This window comes from Dromaius novaehollandiae, chromosome 4 (assembly GCF_036370855.1).
Source record: "Dromaius novaehollandiae isolate bDroNov1 chromosome 4, bDroNov1.hap1, whole genome shotgun sequence".
Classification (NCBI taxonomy): domain Eukaryota; kingdom Metazoa; phylum Chordata; class Aves; order Casuariiformes; family Dromaiidae; genus Dromaius; species Dromaius novaehollandiae.
Window position 1 is genome coordinate 78,123,269 of NC_088101.1, and position 22,931 is coordinate 78,146,199.

The 22,931-nt window shown below is 45.1% G+C and overlaps 2 long non-coding RNA genes across 3 annotated transcripts; both read right to left on the reverse strand.

Annotated features, from left to right (window-relative positions):
• Positions 1 to 2,642: 2,642 nt before the first annotated feature.
• Positions 2,643 to 8,865, reverse strand: LOC135328320 (uncharacterized). 2 transcript variants are annotated; one of them, XR_010389151.1, is made up of 4 exons: positions 8,220 to 8,865; positions 7,351 to 7,587; positions 4,686 to 6,587; positions 2,643 to 4,225 (listed from the first exon to the last, which is right to left on the reverse strand). It is a non-coding gene; the product is annotated as an uncharacterized LOC135328320 (long non-coding RNA). The 2 variants fall into 2 exon arrangements; XR_010389150.1 differs by having other exon boundaries at positions 4,686 to 7,587.
• A 2,557-nt stretch (positions 8,866 to 11,422) lies between these two features.
• Positions 11,423 to 19,104, reverse strand: LOC135328321 (uncharacterized). Its single transcript, XR_010389152.1, has 4 exons — positions 18,969 to 19,104; positions 13,695 to 13,771; positions 13,147 to 13,212; positions 11,423 to 13,035 (listed from the first exon to the last, which is right to left on the reverse strand). It is a non-coding gene; the product is annotated as an uncharacterized LOC135328321 (long non-coding RNA).
• Positions 19,105 to 22,931: the final 3,827 nt, after the last annotated feature.

Consider the following 22,931-nt stretch of genomic DNA (forward strand, 5'->3'; position numbering starts at 1 on the left):
AGATATGAGTTACTCCATTATTTCACTAACGACCACTGTCTCAAACTATTTTCAAACAGTATGGTGCAAATCATTCCTCAGTTATGAGAGGAAGAATGACCTTTCAGATAAACAAGAACACATTTAACTCACCACCCTGCCACACAGTGTTTGTGACTGCACCTCAGCTAGCTGAAGTTTATTTTTATCCTATCTGCAATGGAAATAATGTCAAGAAATAGGAGCAGATCATTTTGAGAAGTATTAGAGGGTAAAGTACACAAGTTTTTTTTCATCCTTGGCTCCAGGTGTTTCTCAATATGTCAGAGTTGGAGTTAAGGACAGTACATAAACAAAGTAAAGGTCTAGTGTAAGCACAACCTTTTAAGTTTAAAGAAAAAGAGTTTACTTTTTATAACAGCACTTCTGTCCTTCTTCCTTTGCTTACTTTCCAGTTCTATACTTAAAAATATCCACAATCATCTTTAAGATTGATCTTTCCTTCACTTACCTTTCTGTATTTGTAACTGTCTCCTTCCTTTTCCCCCCACCCCTTCCAAAAAAAAGGAAAAAAACACCCGCTATGATTTTTTCTCCAGCATACAGCTATCGCTTGGTTCCCCCTTAGAGAATATTTGCTCCTGTTAAACATGAGCCAGCTAATCTGCTGAAAGACTAAAGTCTAGTGTCCCTTTTCACTGATTTTCCCAAACAGCACTGAGTTTTGGCTGATTTTTCTTTCACTGTTTCCAAACAGTTACAAAACAAAAACAACAGTGCTCTTTACTGTGTTCCAGGTTGACAAAATAATTAGCAGAAGTAGTGCGACCTCCCCCCACACATGTAACTGCAGGCAACACAGTAGTGCTATTCATGTGATTCACAGCTGGAAGGCTACAAAACAGCTGAAAGAACTAGACCTTCGCAAGGGAGAGCTACTCTTTGTGGATTGAAAGGAAATTGATTTCCTGTTTCTTAGGGCTTGCTTTGGTCAAAGCAATGTCCACAGCCAATCCTTCAGGTAGTCCTGCAAGCAATCCCATGGTGAATGCTGGGTACAGAACTATCTGTAGCCCTAGCCTCTAAACAAAAATTCTACTATTTCACAATCTTTTTACAGCCCCAAAGGAAGATGATGCTTTATGCCATCTTCCCTTAGGTGGAATACTTAACACCTATTAAAAAAAAAATGCATGGGCTATTGCATGTAGTATGCAGGTGCAATGATTTTTATTATTAATCTAAACCTGTGATTGATTAGTTTCCTTTTCCTAACATAGTATGCATAAACATGCAGAGGTGTGGGGGGGGTTGTTTTGTTTTGTTTTTCAGTGACCGTTATATATATCACCTTTTAAGGTCTTGCAGATCAGATGTGGCTCACAGAACATAGGCTGAGAAACGTATGATTAAACTTCCTGTGGCATAAGCTAATCTCTCAAAGGTTAGCTTGCTTCATCTGTCTGTTCTCATTAGATAACTCTAGTTTATAGTTTTAATGTGCATCAATACAATATTGTCAGTAATTGATAAAATGTGCACTTTTTTAGTTATTCATATTACAAAGCAGGTACCAAAACAAATATAGCAAGAAAGTAAGTTAGATCTTGGCAGTGCTTTTTTTTTTTATTGCCTTGAGATGATCAGCTTACATCATTCAGAAGCCCAAGCCTACTCTAGGCTTCCAACCTTGTTAATCCCTGTTGGTGTAGTTGGACAGACTGACCTATAACTATTTGAAATAGATGCAAGTATTAAGTATATAAATCTTCAGTCTGCAGTACACAGAAGTTCACAGTAAGATATTCTTCTGGTTTTAAGAGCTGTGAATTAGTCCCCTATCAAAGCAGAGATGAGAACCCAAATCTTGGGAAAGAAGGGCACTTCTTTAATGCATGGAAACTGGATAGATCTGCAAAGAGGACCGTGCTGGACCAACAGATATAAGCTGGTGAAGTTACAGGTCAAGCACAGAGTAAAACATATCTCCTATCACCTTGATTTCTAAAGTTGTGCAATAAATGATTAATGCAGTGGAAAAAATCCAGGGCAGATCATCTGTTTTTCATTATAAAAATACCTCACTTCAGATCTATTTTACTCTACCATTTCCCACTGACTTTTTTTTCCAGCTGGTAAAAAGTCTTATCTATTCTTTATAGTATTTGCATTAACCTAGAAACCAGTTGTGAAAGAACTGTCAGTGTCTTCTACATCAAATGTTTTTTTCTAGATAAAAAAGACAAACTATTTCTCCTAAAAAACTTGTCTATTACCCACATAATTCTGTTGCAAAAAACACTATAACATACTTGCTTGTCATCTCACGACCAGGCAAAACACACACATCAGTACATCCCGAGCAACGCCCACAACAACAACTCAGCTTCTTCCACTTGTAGCCTGGAGTGCCTCAAACTCTGTCAGCTCCAGTAGCTGTACCTTCACCACCCCAACCCTAAGGTGAAAGAAGCCATGAGTTTCCAACATTTTTTGAACCTTTTAAATTACGGAAAGCGCCTTCTGGCCTCACAGTTTTTCTCTGCCACTTGGATGGCCTTCCAAGTAGTGTTGGTCATCTTTGGCTAAATGGCAAAGCAACCCAACTGCTTTCCCAGAAGAAAGCAATAAATGCATATGAGTAAGAAAGTAACAGCATAAAATGAAAGGGACTTCAACAGCACAAACTTTATGAACTTTCATTATCCATTTCTACTACATCTGTTCATTGAAACACATAGCATAATCTGTAAAATCGCAGAAACAATTCCTTACACGAGAGACTCTTGAAACCATACAGAAAATCTGTGTGAACATATGGGACTGAGCTCCTTATTTGCTGTATCAGTAATAAAAGGCATCTGAGATAACTGAGTCCTGTTATGAGGCAAAGTTAATGCCCATTCAGATTTGTTAATTTTTTTGGTAAATCTCTTATTACTAGTGAGCAATCCCCTTACTGGAGAGGCATACCAATATTAAAGGAGAGACAGAGGTACCTCTGCAGATCCAGGGAGGCTGGAAGCGGGCAGAATAACTGTCTCTTTTGGAACTTGCAGAAATATGTCTTAGCATATTAAGAAATGCCAAGATGTATTTGTCCAATTACCATCATGATTAGTCCAACCCTTCTTCTAACAGTTCTCCTTCATTAAATTATCTCCCTGAAGTTGTGCTCTCCAAAATAGTGCGAGTTCAGAGACAAGACAAGCTTAGGGAATCCCTAGTGGCTATCTCACCACCAACAAAGATTTTCAGACCACATATTTTCCAAATGCTGGCAAACTGATTCTCCTTATTCCTGGGTCTAATTATATTTCCATTGGGATTTTTAAGTAAATGCTATTTATTAATAATGCCAGTACATGCTGGTTGCCATGGGCCAAGTAGGCCCATAGCACATAACCATGATAGCAGCTACAGGCAAGGCTGACTTGTTGAATCACAGAAAATACAACTTGGAGAAACCCCAGGAGATCGTTCAGTCCCTATCCCCAGCCCCAAGGGAGAGAAGGAGATCAACAGTAATGGCAAAGGCAATACAGAGCTATAGAATCTATAGCTTAAAATGCTTTTCAAATCTTCTGCAGCTTTTAAGGCAATATCTGCTTTCCTCTCCAGCAATTTAGGACATCATATCTTTTAGAACACATCTTAAATGATGTCTACAGATTAAGTGCTCACTAATAATAAAACTAGCTACAAGAATAAAACTTGTTCAAGAAGCGGATACCTATGTTTTATGGTACTTTTTTTTTTTTAAACTTCCATTTCCTGTGGCTTCGATGCATGTGTATATATAGAAAGCAAGGGAAATTCCAAACAACATGCCACCCCATTATACTCAGAACAGCAGTGCTTCTCATCGTAAAAAAAGGAAGTCTCAAGCTCTTTTTCTACAAAATCAATGTGAATTCAGAGTATGCTATAGTAATATTTCCTAGTACTATCCTCCAGTAGCTATTAGCCAGCGAGTTTCAGCTAAAAATCTAATGTGTAAGACATGCATACAAAGCATTAGGTGCGTTCTTTCCCTTCCTGTTTATTATATCCAATATTCCTCCTCTTTTTAGACTCGCTGCTAAGCCGCCCTTAGGGCAGAAACTGTCTTCCTGGCGTGTGCCTGATGTCTTGTGCCTACAGTGTCCGAGAACGTCGTCGGGAACTCGAGGTATTTCCACAGCACACACAGCCCCGGCACTGAACCAGATGGTGGGTTATGAGGAAGCTTGTACAAGCTGTATTTCTAGAAGAAACCAAAAAACCCCATGTGAACCTACTTGGCTTAACCACATATGTGGCCTTGCCATCTTGGCCAGCCCTCAGACCCCCTTTGGAGCGCCCAGTTCAGGGGTGGTCTGGCAAGGCAGATGGCTCACGCTGATGCCCACCTCGTGGGGTCACAGACTCGCCTGGGCTGAGGCTTTTATGCTCTGATTTCTTGAGGAGTGGGAGGGAAGAAAGAGCAGTGGGACAGGTTCAGCCCAGCTTGCAGATCCACCTCCATCCCCTCACATGCCACCACTGCAACCCTCTTGTCTCTCCCCTCCTCCCCCATCCTGTATTTGCCCAATCTCTCTGTCAAATCTATATTCACATAAAAAGCTTTTTTTTTTTTCCCCTCTCTTCTGATAGGCACCTTCTCAGTGGCACGCAAACATTGCAGGCAGTTTTTACAGCAGGGATGCATCTGTTGTTACACAAACCTGACGTTCATCCAGGCGGCTCTTCGACCCGCACCAGCACTCCCCTGCGTGTCACTGAGCTTCCTTATTCCTGCTCCCTGCAGCTGCGTCCCAATCCTCTGCCTGTGCAGCGGTGGAGCTCAAAATGGTGTGACCAAACTGGACAGTGGCTTTTACAGCTCGATTCCCTGCTCAGCAGAGGTTTCAGAGCCATCTTCTCTTCCAAGACGCGAGCCCACACAAGGGTTCGTTGCACACGTTCCCGGCACGTAGGGTGAGGGATGAGCCTCCAGTTGGGTGCGTGTCAGAGATGTCCATCGCGGGCATGGGGAGAGGATGAGGGCCCAAGCCCCTGGCAGGGCTGCCAAGCTCACAAGGCCCTAGAGAAGGCCTTGCTCCAGCTGCAGCCTCGCACCCCTTGTCGGGGACGAGCCCAGCTGCAGCTGGCGCACACACCACACTCAGCACCTGCGCCAGGCACCTGCACCTCTGAAGCAGGAGGAAAATGAGGGCACACATGTAGTAGAGAGCACAGGGCACACATAAACAAACACCAGCGCTGGAAGCAACCTGACAGTACAACCAGGTCTGCTGACAAAGCCCTCAGGCTTTTTCTGCGAGATGCAAGGCAGGATAAAGGTCACAGAGAGCAGCACAGGGCAGGGTGTCCATCTCTCTAGGTCTTACAGAGGGGAGTGGGCATCAGACCTCCTTGGACTAAGGGACCCCAGTGCACAGGAGGGGCAAAGCAGTAAAGAAGGGAGCTCAGGCATCCACACAGGAACCAGCCCTACTTCTGACCATCACCACCACATCTCAAGGAGGTTCATGAACCCAAAGGGACATGCAAAGGTACAAGGATGTTCAAGGAAGAACACCTATCATGAGAAAGGGCTACTTGGCAGGGTATGAGGTGACTCACACACACCACACATGAATGCAGGCAAAAATAGCATCCTACTCCTCTGTCCCCACCATCTGGGCTTGCCCTCAGTGATACAGATCTACTTTAGTGACTCTGAGCTCTCTTCTGGCCTCAGCACAGTGCACCTGCTCCATCTTCTGCAGGGCCTCTTCTCAGCTCACCACATGGAAGAATGAACTTTCCCAAATGCCACCTTCCATAATTGCTGGCAGGTGGGAACGAGCTGCCCCGAGGGAGAGGAACCCTTCTTTGGTTCTGGCTGTGGGACAAGGGGCCTCTGCTCCCTCCGCCGAGAGCAGCCCTAGTTTGGGCCCTAAGCTTGAGCAGTGGTTGATCCTTACCACTAGGAACATCTGTCACCCATGAGAAAAGCTGGGGTTTACCTAGTGGGTGCATTTAAGGAACTGCTCCTAAAGCACTGACCCTACTTGGCACTGCCAGAGTCACCAAGCAAGTCCGTGAAGACACTTCATACAGAGCGCCTAGAAGACAAGATCTAGAGGAGTTCCCAGCCTGACTGACATCAGTTGTCCAAGCACTTTGCAAAAGCCCATCTCTAGTCCCCAGATGTTTGACAGGACAGTCAAAGAGCTAGAAGAGAAGAGCAGCACAGAGAGGTGAATAAGGGGGCACAACTCCATATAGAGCCTCTGTCTTCCAGTCCTCCTCCTTATTCACGCCATGGCATTACCCCTAAAACACATCATACTTTCCATTCAGTTAAACGGTATATTGAAGCAGTAGTGCCTGTTACAGACACAAGTGTGGTGGGCACAGTAAAGTGTGTGTTTTCAAGCAGGGCATCTTTTCCCATGGTCAGGTACCTCAGTGCAGGCTCACCTGGATCCTGCATTTCCATCCCAGTAATAGCTCTCCAGGAACACACTTCCCCACTATGAGGCCATCAGATCCATCCATCGGCGCCTTGTTGCTGCATCACGCGAAAGAGGGCCATCACACCAATACAGCTGCCCAGAGGTAGCATTCCTATAGGGAGGCTTAAGGGTTGTTAAAACACATCTATCAATGGCAGAAGTGGGAAGACGTAGAAGTCTTTTTATTTACTACAGTTATGGAATACATTACTGATAAATTCCATGCTGATCTACTCTAATGAAGGACCTGCTCTTAAAACAACAATCTACCAATTAGCAGTATTGATTTGTTAGGGATGTTCCTAGCAAGGTGAGTAGGTTCAGAGGGGAAGAGGTGTGAGGATCCAGAACACATAATGATTCTGCGTGATGTGGTTATAGTCTCCTGGAAGAGCAAACAAATTACAGTTCAGAAGACAGTTCGTTACAGGTTAGTGTCCTGAAATCAGCTTTTAAATAGGAAGTTGAAACACACAGTACCAGCAACTGCAGGATCAGGCCTAAAATTAGACATGAAAAGCAACTCCCTGAAAGGAAGCTAAGGGATAAAAATGAAGGTAGTGTGGCATTGTAGGGGAGTGATAAAGGAATACAATGGTTCACGGGGATTTTGAAATTTGGGTGTAGCAGACAAGAGACACTTGTGCCCAAGCTATGTGCACGTTCTTTTGCTTTGCTGAAACAAGAAGGGATTTTAGCCTTTGTTAGAGGGTGAAGGATGCACAAAAAATTCTGTCTTTCCTGTCCACTTTACTGAACACTGCCAGTCCACTCTTGCCCTATTCTAGTCTATGCTGATCACCCTCATTCACAAAAGCGGTTCCTGGAGCAGGAACTACAAAACGACTATGAAAAAGAGCCAGGCCCCAAGCAGGACATGATTTACCTTCTTGCTCCCTCGAGTACCTCTTGTATCGTGCAGGGCGGTGGTCATCAAAGGGCACTCTGAGTCCAGACATCACACCACCACGTTCCCCCAGGGCACCTGCAAAGCTTTACACTCTGGTAGAGCAGGTCTTCTTGGAAGAGAGCTTCCAAGTAGGCAGCAAGCACACAGAGCAGCTGAAGGTTGCACAAGGTGGTGCGCTGGGAACGATGGGAGGTCTCTGGCAATCTGAAAGATCTGTGATACACATAAAATAGGGATTCATTTCACTGCAGAGAGCACGGCTCTGCAGCAGCCCGGCACGATCACTCCTTACGCACAGTGCAGGGCCACGCAGCAGAGCAGGTCTGCAAAGGAGAATAAGGTGGGACATGTTTGAGAGCTACCTCAAGGTAAAGAGGGGGAGCTGAGACAAGCCAAAGGGGCCAGACCAGGGTGCTGTAAAGACACTTCTGTGCACTAAGTCACTCTGTTCGAAGCATCTCTGTGGCTGAGCCTGGGAGGCGGCGTGGAGTGCGGGCAGGCTTTCCCCTCCCACGCCACATCCACCCATCGGTAACCAGACATGGAATCCCCAAATGCATGCGCCGCGGCGGCTCCTGCGGCGACTCGGCAGCGGAAAAACCTGATGGGCGCAACCACCTCGTCACCCAAGGAACCTGGGGTGACTTGTTTTGTGCACCGTTTTGAGGCTTCGGTGTGTTGCACACAGCAGCTACACACCGCTGTGCCCGTCCTACAGGTCAAAGCCTCCTCGCTCCTAAGGGTAACTGTGAAGGGGCAAAATAGTCTGCGTGGTCCAGTGCAATTCCTGCACGATGGGATTTCACTGGTCTTTTCTTTCTGCTCAACTCAGGGTTTGCTCTCACCTTGTTCTAAGCTCCTGTTTCCTGCTGGTGGCATCTCCTTTCGCAGGCAGTGGGCAAATACTTGGTTTTATCGCTGTGGTTTCCAGGTGACTCTCGCAGGGAAAGTTTACTGGAGCTTCATCCTTCGCGAAATGGCAGCAGAACTGAATAACCACTTCCTCCCAGCGCAGCTGAGGAACTTCAAACGCGCAGTGTTGCAAAACAGCGTGAAGACACTCTCCCTTCTGCCAGTGCTGGGGTCTCTTGCGTGCATTAATAACAGCTGTCACAAATATCATGAAGTAACAAGGTTGGGAAATACTTAAGCAGTAAAAGCAGCTCTCACAGTTCAGAAAGGTTGACTTTCAGGAAGGTTCCCATAGTCAGTTTGCTGCCTCGCAGTAGCTGTAAAAAAATCTAGATCCTGCAGTCTTCAAAATTTGTATCTGAACTCTTTATTGGGCAACTGAAGGATTTGGAGTCGATCCACATAAGGGTGCTTGCACTAGAAGTATTTGCAAGTATTTCGATTGCACTGCAATGGCCACAGAAAAACAAGCAGTAGGAACAGCTATGTAACTCCTAATAGAGATTTTTACAAAATTGGTCTGTTATTATATTGCTTCCCTAATCAGAGGGGCACACAATGTCCACAGCACCTAGAGAAAAGGGCCCCAAGGTCTATAAATAAGAAGCTGGTTTTGTGCACATCTTCAGTGATTCTTCTGAATCTTCAAGCAGTTTATCTGCAAGACTGTGTTTATGGTGTTACATGACTTAATATTAAGCAGTTAATCTTTCACCGGACTTTTGAAATCAAATTCGAGTCTCCTCCTATACTTTGCAGCTTTTAACTCGAGGAAAAGATAGGTGTGATTCATATAAACATTGAACTTCACTCTGAGAAAAACACGGGCATCCCTGCAGGTTTTCTAGAGATTGTGCTTACACCAGAACCACCTTTGTGCAAACAGCATAACTGTTTTGACAGTTTTAATGAGACAATCCTGTGATTTCTCAGAGAAAGTCCTGGGCTGGGTACGCTAAAAATTTCAGTCACTGGCTACCTCCACAGCCCCCCTGTATAGCCACAGGCAGCAGACTCCTCTGAGGCTCCTCTTTCCACAGTTTTAAAATAAGGACTAGAATAATATTTTTCTTCCTTTGTACAGTATTTTGCAAGATATAAAATGGTGCTGTATTTCAAAGGTTTTTTTTTTTCTTTTTAATATGTTTGACGTGGGAGGGAGGGGAAAGAGAAAGCAACAGAGAGATAAAAATTTACCTAGATACGAGGAAAAACCGCATAGCGAGTTCATCGTGGTGATAGAGCAGCGTTCCTTCTCCCGTTGCATGCCCCACTGATCCCATATCTCATTTTAGAGCTGGATTTTCATCACCAAATATTCTTGGTATTTGAACGCTTTTGCGTAAAGAGACCCCAACCTTCTTCTCTTGGATTTCAGATAGAGAAACTCAAAATCAGGTAGAGGAGGACTTAACCACCTAGAGCGGGCCAAGTGCCTCCACTGGGTTGCAAAGCGTCGACATCAATCCTGCGCTGCTCTTCAAGCTTTCTCACGTTGACTTAAAGACATGTCTCCCGCAACCACGCTCGACCCATCTTGGCTGTGCTGCTCTCTGGGCCATGGGGACACAGAGCCCCACCAGAGCATGGACCCACTCATGTGCCAGAGCCAAGCCACTGCTGGGACGCAAGGGGCCAAGAGGCTGGCGAGAGCCAGCCGGCTCTGCAAAAGCCCCGGTGCACTAGCTTTCCTTTGGCATGGAGGGGTGACTGTGCTGCGTTGTCCTCTCTAGCCTCGCTGAATTGCTTTTACCTTAGGGGCACATGGTCAATGCAGACCCAGCAAGTGGTAGGGTCAGGTTTGGTACCTGAGGTGTCTCAGCTGGGTTTTGCAAGGCCCCAGGAAAGTGTATCCAGCTGCATCTTCAGGCAGTCATTGATATTGCATGGCTAGTTTGAAGAGGCTGATCCTGAGGCCGGAGGTACCATGGTAGTTTAAAGCTGCACTTAGATTTGGTGGTTATGTACTTGAATAACTACAACGTGGGCTAAATGAACATTCTGCCCAGGGCAACATTTAAGCACGTTAAAAACCTTTGAGAACCCTATTTACTAAAAATCCTAGCTACAGAACAACGAGCAAGTCTCTCTAGCAGCACCCCATCACTCGATTTCCATGTACAGGCTGTGGTTCAAGAGCTCCCTTATTCTATATAAACATTTCATTAACCTGTATTTCCAAATATACGTTGCTATGAAAGAGTTCAGAGAACACTTTTTAGAAGCAAGGCATTCTGCAAAGCCGTGTGCACTGAACCAGTACAACTTGTAGCTACGCAGTTCTGTACACCGGTGTAATTACTCCACTTACTGATGCAATCACTCATGAATCGAGATGACTCTAATCTACATAAGAGGCTGCAGGTAACTGAAGCTGTGACTCAGATCCAAGTGTAAGCAGCATGGGATCCATCACGTTTGTAAAACCAGAATCCCTTTGAAGCAAGGGCTGCAGAACGCGAATTCAGAGAAAATGAACTTGTACTTGTGCATGCAGCTGGAGCTTGGGATTTCCACTCAAGTGCTTTGCAAGTAAGAGGTCAAATATAAAAGAGGATAATATAAACAGATCAAAAGGCTATAATGTTTACTGATCTGGAAGCCAAGACTGACCATGAAGAAAGCGATCTTTAGGAAATAAATAATATAATAGCTTCTATGCATGTGTTAAGCCATTAATGGAAAATTCTGAATGCATGAAAGACTACTCATACGAATTAAACTTCACAGAGAAGGCAGACAGGCATGGAGCCAATTCTTAAAGGAAGCACAGAAGGAAATTTACTGGAAATTTTGTACGAAGGCAGCAGGTCTAGGCATGAATTATTTTTCTAAACCAAATTTGTGACTGTCACAATCAACGGCAAGTTTGCAGAATCACAGAATCACTGAGGTTGGAAGGAAGCTCTGGAGATCGTCCAGTCCATGCTCCCTGCTCAAAGCAGGGCGGCTGGAGCAGGCTGCTCAGTGTCATGTCCAGCTCAGTTTTGAATATCTCTTCAGCATGTGGAGTGAGGAGACACCCCCCCACCTCTCTGGGCAACCTGTTCCAGTGTCTGACCACCCTCACAGTAAAAAAAAAAAAAAAAAAAAACCAAAAAAAAAAAAAAACAAAAAAAAAAACCCCACAACAAAGAACCAACCTCCCCCTTCCCCCCAACACACACACTTATCTGTAAATGAAATCTCCTGTACCTCAATCTGTGCCCATTGCCTCTTGCCCTGTTACCGGGCACCTCTGAGAAGAATATATTTCTGTTTTCTTTAGTCCCCCCCATCAGGTGTTTATAAGCATTGATAAGATCCCCCTGAACCTTCTCTTCTCCAGGCTCTCTCAGCCTTTCCTCCTCTGCCAGATGCTCCATTCCCTCATCAGCTTTGTGGCCCTTTGCTGGACTCGCTCCAGTATGTCCATGTCTGCCTTGTCCTGGGGAGCCCAGCACTGGACCCAGCACTCCAGATGTTTCACCAGTGCGGAGTGGAGGGGAAGGATCGCCTCCCTTGACCTGCTGGCAACGATCTACTTAATGCAGCCCGGGATGCTGTTGGGGCCTTCTTTGTCCCAGGGCTCATGGTCAATATGCTGTCCATTAGGACCCCCAAGTTAACCTCAACTTAAGCTACTTGACACAGGTCAAGGAAAAAAAAATCAATTAATTTGGTGAATTATTATGATTTAAAAATATAGACCTATTATTCCTCCACTCCCCAAAAAATGAGAAGGAATTTTTTTTTTTTTAAACTGTTAACTCCACAGTATTCAAAATCTACAGGAGAATGTACTATACAGAGGAGACACCTAAAACCTCAGCTGAAACACTAGGCAAAAGAGTGAGCCAGTAACGACAGAAACTAGCGCTGGATATTCAGAGAAACAGCGTATTTGGCATGTCCTCTAAAACAAACACTACCTGAAGTATTTACAAGAATCACGACACAGTCCATTGTTTGCAATGATGGAGGATGATGAGGAAGGAAAGAAATCCCTTGTTTGGCAGCCTCACAGGCTCCACAAATTCCACAACTCAAATGCACAGACTTGTTTTGAAAACCCAGCTAACAGACTGGTAGGAAGCAAGATAGCCTTAAAAAGCTAGGAGGTCCAATGCAGGTAGTTATTTTATAACTAGGTCTCTAAACCCCAGTAAGTTAAAATCCTGATAGTGCATTTTCTCTATACATATATTAGAGCCTCTCTCTATCATGACTGAATTTACATTAGAATTATCTTGTCTTTTTTCATGACTTCATTGTCCATGACTTCTGTATTTTTACAACTTGTAAAGGTTTTACGGTAAGCCTGAGGTACAGCAAGTATTTCCATTCTTTTGTTTTTGCTTTTTTCCCTCACAGCTCAATTGGATGATATTTCTAAATCATTCTCTCTGTAGTTTTTCTCCCATTCTGTGAAGACCGTGAATCACACCCAGTCATGTGCAAACTAGTGGGCGATAACATAAAACCCCCTTACATCTATTGTCAGCTTTCACAGTATTCCCTCCGCTGCATTAAATCACTGGTGTGACTCCACTGCTCGCAAAGGTGAGGAGATAGTGGCCTTGACTGAAAGCAAGCAGTCTTCTTGGAAACTCTCGCAGGAGCTTGCGAGCATCCTGCAAATGTGAGCTGCAGCCTCTGGGCTTTCCTGGGCTGCGCGAAGGTGGCCGGGGATGCAGATGTCCGCCCTACCAAAGAGGGAGAACGAGACCAGCAAACTCATTTCCGTCGTTTTCTACCCCAGAATTCGAACTGCAAGTGAAGAAAAGAGCAGCATTACTCACTAGAGATGGTACCGATTATTTGATCTTGTAATTGTCCATTGTTAATACAGCTGTTAATTTATATATAATTACGCCAGACCTCACTCAATGCGTTCTTCTGACTCTCGCTTAGATGCACGGGGTCATTGCGGACTCCAGTATTAACCTGAAAGAGGAAGGCAAAGGAAGGGGACTCTCACAGAGAGAAAAGCTGCTGAGAGCTGATGGAAAAAGTGCATGATAACATTGTTTCTGACTTCTTTACAAAAGAGCACAGTACCAGGGCAGTTAACACAGCAAACATGAGTGATAATGAAGGAGAATGAATTTAAACTAGAGATTCCTTAAATAAATTTGATTTTTTTCAAATTGACTGGGCTGATGGTATTCACCAGAAAGTATTTTAAAAAAGGTTGAACAGCTTCAGAACGATACACAATCCTGTTGATTTTGGTGAATTACTGTGACAAAAAAATAGACGTATTCCTCCCTTTCCCCTGGCCCTTTCCTCCCCCCAGATTCAGAGGTAATCATTCTTGCTTCACCATCCAGAATCCTGGGAAGGATGAACACCTTTAAAAGGGAGACGGATTAGCTTTAATTTTCACAAAAAAGATAGGAACAAACACATGATTTGTAAGTACCTACCTGGCAGGAAGGAGGTGATTTGTTTGTGACAAATCCCTGCTGGCTGCTACTCATGGTCAAACTGATTACGTTTCCTTCTATTCCACAGTAACAGCATTTGTGGAGAGAGGAAAAACAGCAGATATCATATAATTGACTTTACTGAGAGTTTCAATGCCATTTTGACCTGGCATTTGCATAAGCAAACTGTGAAAAACAGGATCTCAAGGGTGCAAAACCAGCTTAAAAAAATAAAAAAAAGACTAGTTGTAAGGCTGTGAGAATATATCAGCGAGGCTCTGCAAAGACCGTTCCTGGATCTAGTACTCAAATATTTTCATTACCACTTGGGCAATGGGACAGAGAAGATTTATTAAATTCAAGGCAAATCCCAAACTAGGAGAGCGCGTCCGCATGTTGGCGAGAACAGCCTTAGCAAATTGGATAGGTGGTTTGACAACCACAAGCGGCAATCCATCAGGACAAACGCAGAAGTTACACAATTTCAGGATTACTCAATTGCACAAATGCATGGCGAGGAGTCATCCACGGGGCCATTCCTCCAAACGTTCAGAGGTGGGGCTGTATCACAGCCTGCTGTAAATAAGCCAAGCTACAGAGAAGAAACAGCAGAACTGAGAGTTAGACATGAAGAAATTCTTCTGCTCTGCGTGGCATTAATAAACCTCAGCTGAAGTACTGCACCATGTTTTGATCACCTTACATCAAGAAAAACATGGAAAATTGGACAAAAGTCTAGAGGAATTCCTCTGGAGAAAAGACTCTTCAGAAAGATTAGAAAATATGACAAAAGCTCAGGAGACTGAAGGCAGTCAGGCTGTGTCCTTGCAGAAGACAAGGAAAATATATAGATTTCCTTCCAGTCTTTGCTTCCCAGTACAGGAAATTTCATTAGCTTCTCTGATTGGAAAACTCCATGCAGCCTCCACCGGGTCCTTAGGATAAGCTTCCCCTCTTTCTGTCACTTCTGAGGATCTCCAAGGTGAGCATGGGCACTCCCGGGGATGGAGCAATCTCTCCCCCCCTCCAGCCAGGACAACACGAACTAGCAGCCCCTCTTCGCCATATGCCACCACACCCTTCTCAGCCATGATCTGCATCACACAGTACTTCTGAGGCAAACCAAGGAGAAACCATCCCCCGCACCACCTCCTGCAGCCGCTCATGGTCAACACTGCCCAAAAAGAATCACCAAAATCCATGTATGTGCATAACAGGACAGCACACATTTGATTTGAACATACACCTACCCAGCAGAAGCTTGTCTGGCCAGGCACAAGGCCCTTTTCCAAAGCTGGCAGGGCATAAATCTTCCTTGCCCCAGGGCAGGGCTCTAATCACCAGGTCATTCAGGGCTGTGTCTTGTCCACCCTGTCTCAACGAAATTTTTCTACTACACACGTAAACACTAACAGGGCACAAAAAGTTCCTGGAAGAACAAACTTGAGGCTGACTCTCCTGCCCTTCAGCTGGACCTGGTGTCCACCTTGGCACTCTGATTGGATGGTCTCTCTCTTCCTACACCTCCCCCAGCAAAGTTTAACTGAGGTTAAATTTCAATAAAAGTTCTGGTTCTGCTAAGTTAACTTTCTCCAAGACAAGAACAGCTTTTTCAAAACCTCAACAAGTGTCTTCAGTCCTGAAATTTTCAATTATTTCAAATTTCTCATTCTGTTTAATCTAATTGCTCAAATACTAACACCTGGAAACGACTGAGATGTTTTGTCAGGTGCCAATCTGTGAGCTGCATCATTACATGCTTCCTCCGATCCAAGGACACAAAACAATCTTGCATCCCGATTGCACTAATCCAGACCTCCAGCAAATGAACTTCCTTATTTGCCTGAAATTGTGCTAGACTTCGGAGTTTTTGTTTTTCCATCTTCCCAAAAACTTCAGCTGTGCAGATCCAAGTCATTTCTATGACGCAGCGAAGGACCTTTGATTTCCTGCTTTCCTGAATCCCTGCTCTTCAGTTCCTCTTGCGCCCACCTCTTTCCCTCTCTGCTCTTCCAGGTTTATCCTTTCCTTTCTTGGCCAAATTATCGTTCCCTGGCTCTTGCACAAGCCCCTTCACCACCCACTACCACTGTGGGGATGACTAGCATAAGCACAGCTTCCGTGTACATACAGTCAGATCCAGCTATTGCGTCCTTCTGTAGTTTACTCCTTCCTTTTCCGTGAGAAGACGGTAACGGAGTCACCTTAACATCTTTAGTCTGGGCTGGGCTTTAGTCAGCACTGATGACTAACACAAAACAACAGAGAAAAGGAGGGAAAAGTACACTCCCTGTGCCATCCCCCCTTTCCGTATCAAAAAATCCCCAAGCCCAACTAACAAAGTTCTGGATTTTTAATACGTCAATCCAGCATCTCAGCCTCCTCTTTCTAGATCTTGGCATCGCAGCAGCGAGGCAGTTCTGTCCTTAGTAACAGAGACTTGCAGTGGTTCATGCTCCCTCAGTTGCCTTGAAACACAACCAAGACTGGAGTGACTTAAGATCCAAGCCTGACTCCTCGAGAGGAGCCCCCATGGCCACCAACTGCTCAGCGCTGGAGGCTGGGCTGGGCAACGTGAACTGCTCAGCGCTGGAGGCCGGGCTGGGCAACGTGAACTGCAGCACATTGCAAGGCTCAGCAGAGCAGCAATGAGGTTTTGCCACCCACAGCGTGGGTGAAGTGGGTCAGCGCGTGGCAGCACATACTAATTTCATTGCTCCTGCGATGCACGCAGTCAGGTCTGCAGTGGCAGAACTCAGGTCAGCTTCAGAGCTGGGAAAAGCACTAAATTTTGGAAAAGAAGAATAAAAAGAGCAGAAGGGCTGATGTGGAAGAAACGCAAGAAGAGGGCTCCTGCCAAACCTCGGGCAGCGCAGGTGGAATTGCACACTGGGCTTTAGCTTTCGCTTCCCTGCGTGCGGAGGATTGCTTGCAGAGCCAGGAAGACACTGCTGCGCCCACAGCACCACCGACCTCAACAACGCCCACCTAGGAGGAAGCCTCGCAAGTGGAGGTACCACGTACCCAAAACTGAGAGACGACCTGCCACAGGGCTGTCTCTCTTGCTAGACCGGAGAACACTTGAGAGGGCTGAGAAAAGCGAATAAGAAGTGGTTGGGGATGGAAAGAAAAAGCAGGGAAAGCAAAGGGGATTTTGTCTGATAAAGAGAAAAGTGCTGCTCAAAACCACCCTGAAAAGCAGAACAAAAGCTGCAGGTGAAACAAGGGCAACAAGAGAGAACACAATGTACACTTAATGCTGCCTTTGCATCACAGCCCAAATACGAAACGACTCTGCAGACACCCGCACTGCAGCAGCTGGAAGGAAACCAATAAAGTCCCCCACAAATGAAAGTTAAATGCTTTAGACAAAGCTCTAATGCCTTTTTTTGATGAGCTTGTTATTTCAAGACAGGGGTTTGTGGGGAGAGGTGATACCTTTCGTTATACCAAGCAGTACCTTGAGAAAATAGCTAAGCCACTATTTCAGCTCTGGTCTGAAATACTATTTCATCCTTTTCCACACAATAAAAGCTGCCTGCCCCACCTTTCTGGGGCAGCCAGGTCTCAGCAGCAGCCTTACTTGTGGTTAGCCCGAAGAACAAATTAGTTGCATTTTTTTCTCCAATTTTTCCAAATAAAGACAACAGGTTCAAAATAGCAGACCAGCATTTTTAGAAGTGGTTAAGATTCTTTAAAAGTTCATGAAGAGCTTCAACAGTAGCACCACAGTAATTTTGTCACAACATTAACTCCTAGGGCTTTTCAGAATACCTAACTCCCTTAACATACATTTGGGCCTTCGAGTACACTTACACATACATACAAGAGAGATCTGATGCTTAACGTTTCTGTAGGATCAAGAATATATCAGCATCAATCACTGAAATTTCAGGTGCAAACAGATTCTCCTTCTTTATGCTTCTGCTCTCCCACAAAAATGACCGTAGTTGAAACCCTCATACCAATAAAGTCAACGACTAAATTCCTCAGTTGATTCAACCACCACTGCACATCGCATCCCTTAGTCTGCGTTTGGGAAGGCTTTTGACATCTAACTCTTCATGTGTAGCACAGTATCAGACTGTCAGAACTCTGCTCCCTGTTTGCTTCTTAGTTCCTCTTACTATAATCTTTTTTTTTTCCCTGAAAAAAGTCATTTGCTTTTTGTAATCATGGGAATTATTGGAAGCATAACTCAAGTGTTTTTCTTTGGAATCAGAAAAGGAACCAAACCATTTCTAGGGAAGATTTTACTTTCCATTTCGCAAGAGCTGTATGATTTGGGAGGGGAGAGAAGAGAAGGAGGAAACAGGCATGGACTTCAAGAGAATGAAAGGACCAATTACTATAACTTGAAGTAACTGTAAAGCCATCTTCTCCTTCTCTAGCAAGTCAGATTGTGTAAAAATCAAATCCACGCCTTGACAGATATTTATTGGCATTTCGTTCCACAAAAGGTCTGAACTGCCACTTCTAGGACGAGCACCTTTTGTGAAGCAGTCAGGAAATGTTATGCCCTGAAAATATCAGGGCAGGAATCAGGTGCCCCTACAGAGAAAAAAAGAAGCTGGGGAATATTATGAAAGGGTTAGAGGCAGAACCAAAGACATTGTGCTAGCTTGTAAGTCTGTTCCTCTTCAATAACTCTACAGTTTGAGTCATCTTCTAACAAATGAGATACAGACAACATAGAAAAAATGCAGAAAGAGAACAAGATATAAACACAGATACAGAAAGGCTTTCACACAAGGAAAAATTAAATAGGCCCAAGCTTTTTAGGTACGAAGAGAATGATTATTGCCTGAGGTTCACAAAATCCTGAGTGAACATGAAGAATGTGAACAGGGCACTATTACTTACTATTTTTCAGAATGCAAGAATTTGGTATCAAGTGAAAGAAAACACAAAGAATTATTGTGTGCCAAAAATGTATAGTCAGATTTGGGAATTCACTGCCAAGGGATGGCTTGAACGCCCAAAGGGTTAAAGAGTTCAAAAATAATTAGATGAGTTCAAAGAAAAAAAAGTCCGTTGGCTTTTAAACACAAATGTGGATGCAGCACCTGGCTCAGGATGTCCCTAAATCACCAGCTGATGAAGGCCAGCAGGGAATTCTTAGGGAAATAACACTTGAAACAGGGCAGAAGTCCTCACTGTCTTATTCATTACTGGCCTCTGTCGGAGACTGAAGCTTAGACTACTGTCTTATCAAGGATCATCATTTTTATATTCTTACATTAGCATGTACAGAAAGGGAACAAAGTTCTGTACCTTCTCCTGTTTCTTGGAGATTCCTTAAGAAAGCCCATGCTCATATGGACGGGGGCTGTATAATCGATTTCGGTCCTGTCCATTCGAGAAGTCTCCCCAAATATCTGGAAAGCGGATATATCAGAGAAAGGAAATCAGATTAGGAGACATTATAAACATTTTGGTGACTGCAAATAATCTGCTGGTGCGCATGTAACACCTCTGCAGCATAACTACTTGAAGGAAATGCTAAACTTACTAAGTGGTTGACATTACATAGTGCTCTTCTGCATCCACATACCTCTTGGTGCCATAGGGATGTCTGTCCTTTCAGTTGGATTACTACCTGGATTCGACCTTTTTGGTGCTGTTTTGTGGGAATAAGCCTGTCTCAGTTGAACAAAGTAAGCAGAAATAGTTGGTTTCTGGCAGTTCATCCACCCTTCTTCCTCCCCTTTAAATCCCTCTAAGTCTTCTATTTAGTATAAAGAAATACAGGGGAAAAAAAAAAATCACCAATTAGATTTTCTTTGTGTGCAGGCCACCGTTAGCTAGTCAGCTCGGCAGAAGAGAAAATGTTTTGCTTGGTGTTTACCATTCAGTAAGAGCAGATCCTGTATCATCAATACAAAGCAAGCAGCCTAAGGCCTCCAGTTTTCTACCACTTTTTTAAAAGGGATCTTTTGGAGGAAGACACTGTAATAGCCTTACTATAAATGCACCTGTGAGTACAGTGTCCAGTGAGGGTACCTGGAAGTAATGCCCATTACCTAGGTAAAGGGTTGAATACAATCTGATTACACATCTTGGAACCGCTAAAAAAAAGACAAAAGGTCTCAAAGATATCTGTGGTGCTCCACATCCCTCTCCACCCACGAGACAGATCTGTTGCAAAGTCTTTGAATGGACTGAAGTAGCCTGAACTTGAGTTTTTAGTACCTTCCCCACATCCTCCACCCCCAGGATTTTTTCTCTGAATGCCCACTAAATAAGCTGGAGGAGGGTGCACATATTGTGGTTTCCCATCTCTGAAGCAAAGTGAAATTCCCTTTGGTTAACCAACCTGCTAGCTATATAACATGGCATTTGTTTCGTAGTAAGCTTTAACCAAAAAGCATGCAGATCCATTAGACCTTAATTTGTACAACTCCCCAGTCGGAGATTTTGACCTCTGAAAACGCAGTTACTTTGCATCTATTTTCTCTAGAAAAGGAGCTGCTTCCCACCGTTATTTGAACCTGACTTCCCCCTCCCCCATGCCACCGGGGCACTTCTGAACATGCCCATGCAGGAGGACAGAACATTCACTTCCTTCTCGAACTTGCTGAAATTCCCTGATTTCATCACCCGCCGCGGAGCCTGCGGACACTCAACAGGAAGCGCGGAAGCACGCTTTTTAATGACAGCCAAAGGATAACACAGCTGCCTGAGAGCGTAATGTGCTTCACTAATTTATTGAAATGAGTTTTGCAAGCAGCCATGACCAGGGGGCACGTGCACGCGCTAACTACACACAGATTTATCACAAAACCGCCGGTGACCAGCAGAAGGACTGCTGATCGCTGCAGCTATGAGCTCTGCGCAGAACAACGTGTTTTGTTTGTTTGTTTGTTTTTGTTTTCAAGCTTGTCATGTCACAGAGCTTGCTGCAAGAGGGAAAACTCACTGTGTCCAGTTGAACTTTTATTTGACCAGAGGTTTGCAAGCCATTCTGGGAATGAAACAGAAGGAAGCGTTAGAATCCCACTAGCCGCGGTGATAGCGTAATTCCTCCACGTTACTTAAGCCCTCCGAGAGGGGCATATTTCATGTCTAGGATGAAAAGTTAATTTTTGTTATAACTTCTTAGAGGGTTTTTTTTTTTTTTTTTTTTTTTTTTTTTTAACCTCAGGTGATCTATCTGAGGATTTGCCCTGTAAAGCTTCCAGTAACATCAGGAACTGCAAACCTGAAGTTGCTAAGGCTAAGGAAACCCTTTTTGTTGTTTAAACAACTTTAAACACATTCACCTAGTGCATCAGAAGCAGAACAGGAGTGAGTCTTGAGGTGTCCACCTTTAAAGCAAACTACCTGCCACCTCGACCTTATGCAGGTTATGCAATGCCAAACGCTCCTGTTATTGCCACGTTGCTATCTACATTGCTCTCTGCTCACTCGTACCCACAGAGCAATGAGAAACAGTCTCAGCAACATCACTGGGAACTGCAAATGTACCAAGTTATTTACAGCTCCTCATTCTTGTAAGGTCGAGCCCATCTTAGGAAGCGCTCCGAAGAGGCGCCACAAGCGCGCGAGGTAGTGAGCGTCACGCGGATGCAGTGTCACTCATTCCTTGGGACAGAGCTAACCAAGCCCTCCCGCCTTCCTCGGCCTCCTCTGGCCGGCAGCAACAGGAAAGCATTTCACATTTCCTGGACGGGAGGGAGGAAACGCCGTCAAAGTCGCTCCTGAGACAGGAGTGCCGATGTCTGCTTCCGCAGGACGGACTCAGGCCGAGCACAAAACGCAGTTACAAAACCGCCCGTGCTGAAGGAAGCCGGGCCCGGGCTGGCGTCACTCTGCCGAAGCAGGAGGGCCGGGCAGCGCCGCGGGAACTCCACCCTGACGCCACAGCCGCGTCCCCTCGCCGTTTTCATCACTGGCGCCCCACGTCAAAACATCTCCCATCTCACAGCGTGGCTGCTTTTATGGCTCATTACTTCAACTGTCACGCGTGCACTCTTTTCTGGTTCAGTGTGCAGCCAGCAGGTCAAGAACTTTCCTCAGGCGGTTCTTCAAATTCTTCTGGGTTTTCCCCCCCGTCTGCCCCTCCAGCTTCAGGGCCCTGTCCCTGCGGTCAGAGCCGCCCGGGGCCAGCCGTTACCTCGCAGTCACGCTATGATGCGGCCGCGTGGGGCAGGTCACCCATCCTTCGCAGATCCCTCGTGCCGTCTGCCTCCCGGTCCTCCTGACATGCTCTGACAGAGACAGACAGACAGACACCAGCTCCTGCAGGAGCAAAGATGGCAGAGGTAGGTGAGCCGTGAACCAAGATCAGTCTCCAGGTCATGTTTCTGAGCCCCAGAGACAGAGGCGTAAAGGCTTTAGAGAGGTGGGGCAGTACTGAAGCATGGGCAAAAGAGAAGAGAAGATGACCCTGCAAACTGCTGTGCTCACTACATCAAATCACCCTTCTCCCATACAGAGCTCTTCTCTCTCGTTCCCCAGGCAGCTCTACATACTTTTAAACTATTTCCCTTTGCACTACAGCACAAGCCACCAAGACAGAAATGCACACGGTAACAACCCTCGACCATGGAGAAACTCAAGGCAGAGGATGAGGGAGAAAAAATGGGAAAGCCTATATTATCTCCTTACACACGTAATAGCCCTGAGACTTCTCTCTATCATATGGGCAGCAAGTGTTAAATCCAACTATTTTCTGGTCCTTTCCCTTTTCCTAGCGTGCAGGAAAGGGGATGAGACTTGGGAGCTTGTGGAAGCAGCTGCCCGACAACCCCTGAGCCTCCACACCGGCGTGGCACACCGCAGGAGCTGAGGCTGCAGTGGCTGCTCGCAGAGGATGGCCGTCTTCAGACCTACGCAAGCAGCAGGGACTGAGGCAGATCTCCAAATCAGCAAAGTCTGCCCGTCAACTCATCACCCATTACTGCTTGTTACTGCCTTGTGAAGGCGGAACAAATGTCCATCACCTCCAATAGCCTGTCTGAGAACCACCGGCAGGAGATCCTTGGGGAAGGCAACCATGCTATATCCACACTGCTTCTGGCATGTAACTAGTTAAGACACCTAGACGAGGAGACCTTGGCTTCCCTGCCCTGTAACTTTGATTTTCCTACCTCCTATAAGAGGACAAGAAAGCTGTGCTTCAAGGAAGAAATAGACAAACACAGAAAAGACACTGAAGGAAGAAAAAAAACTAATTAATGCAACTATGGTTTATTCAGCATACTACAAAAAATGTAGAATAGTGGCAGGACCGTT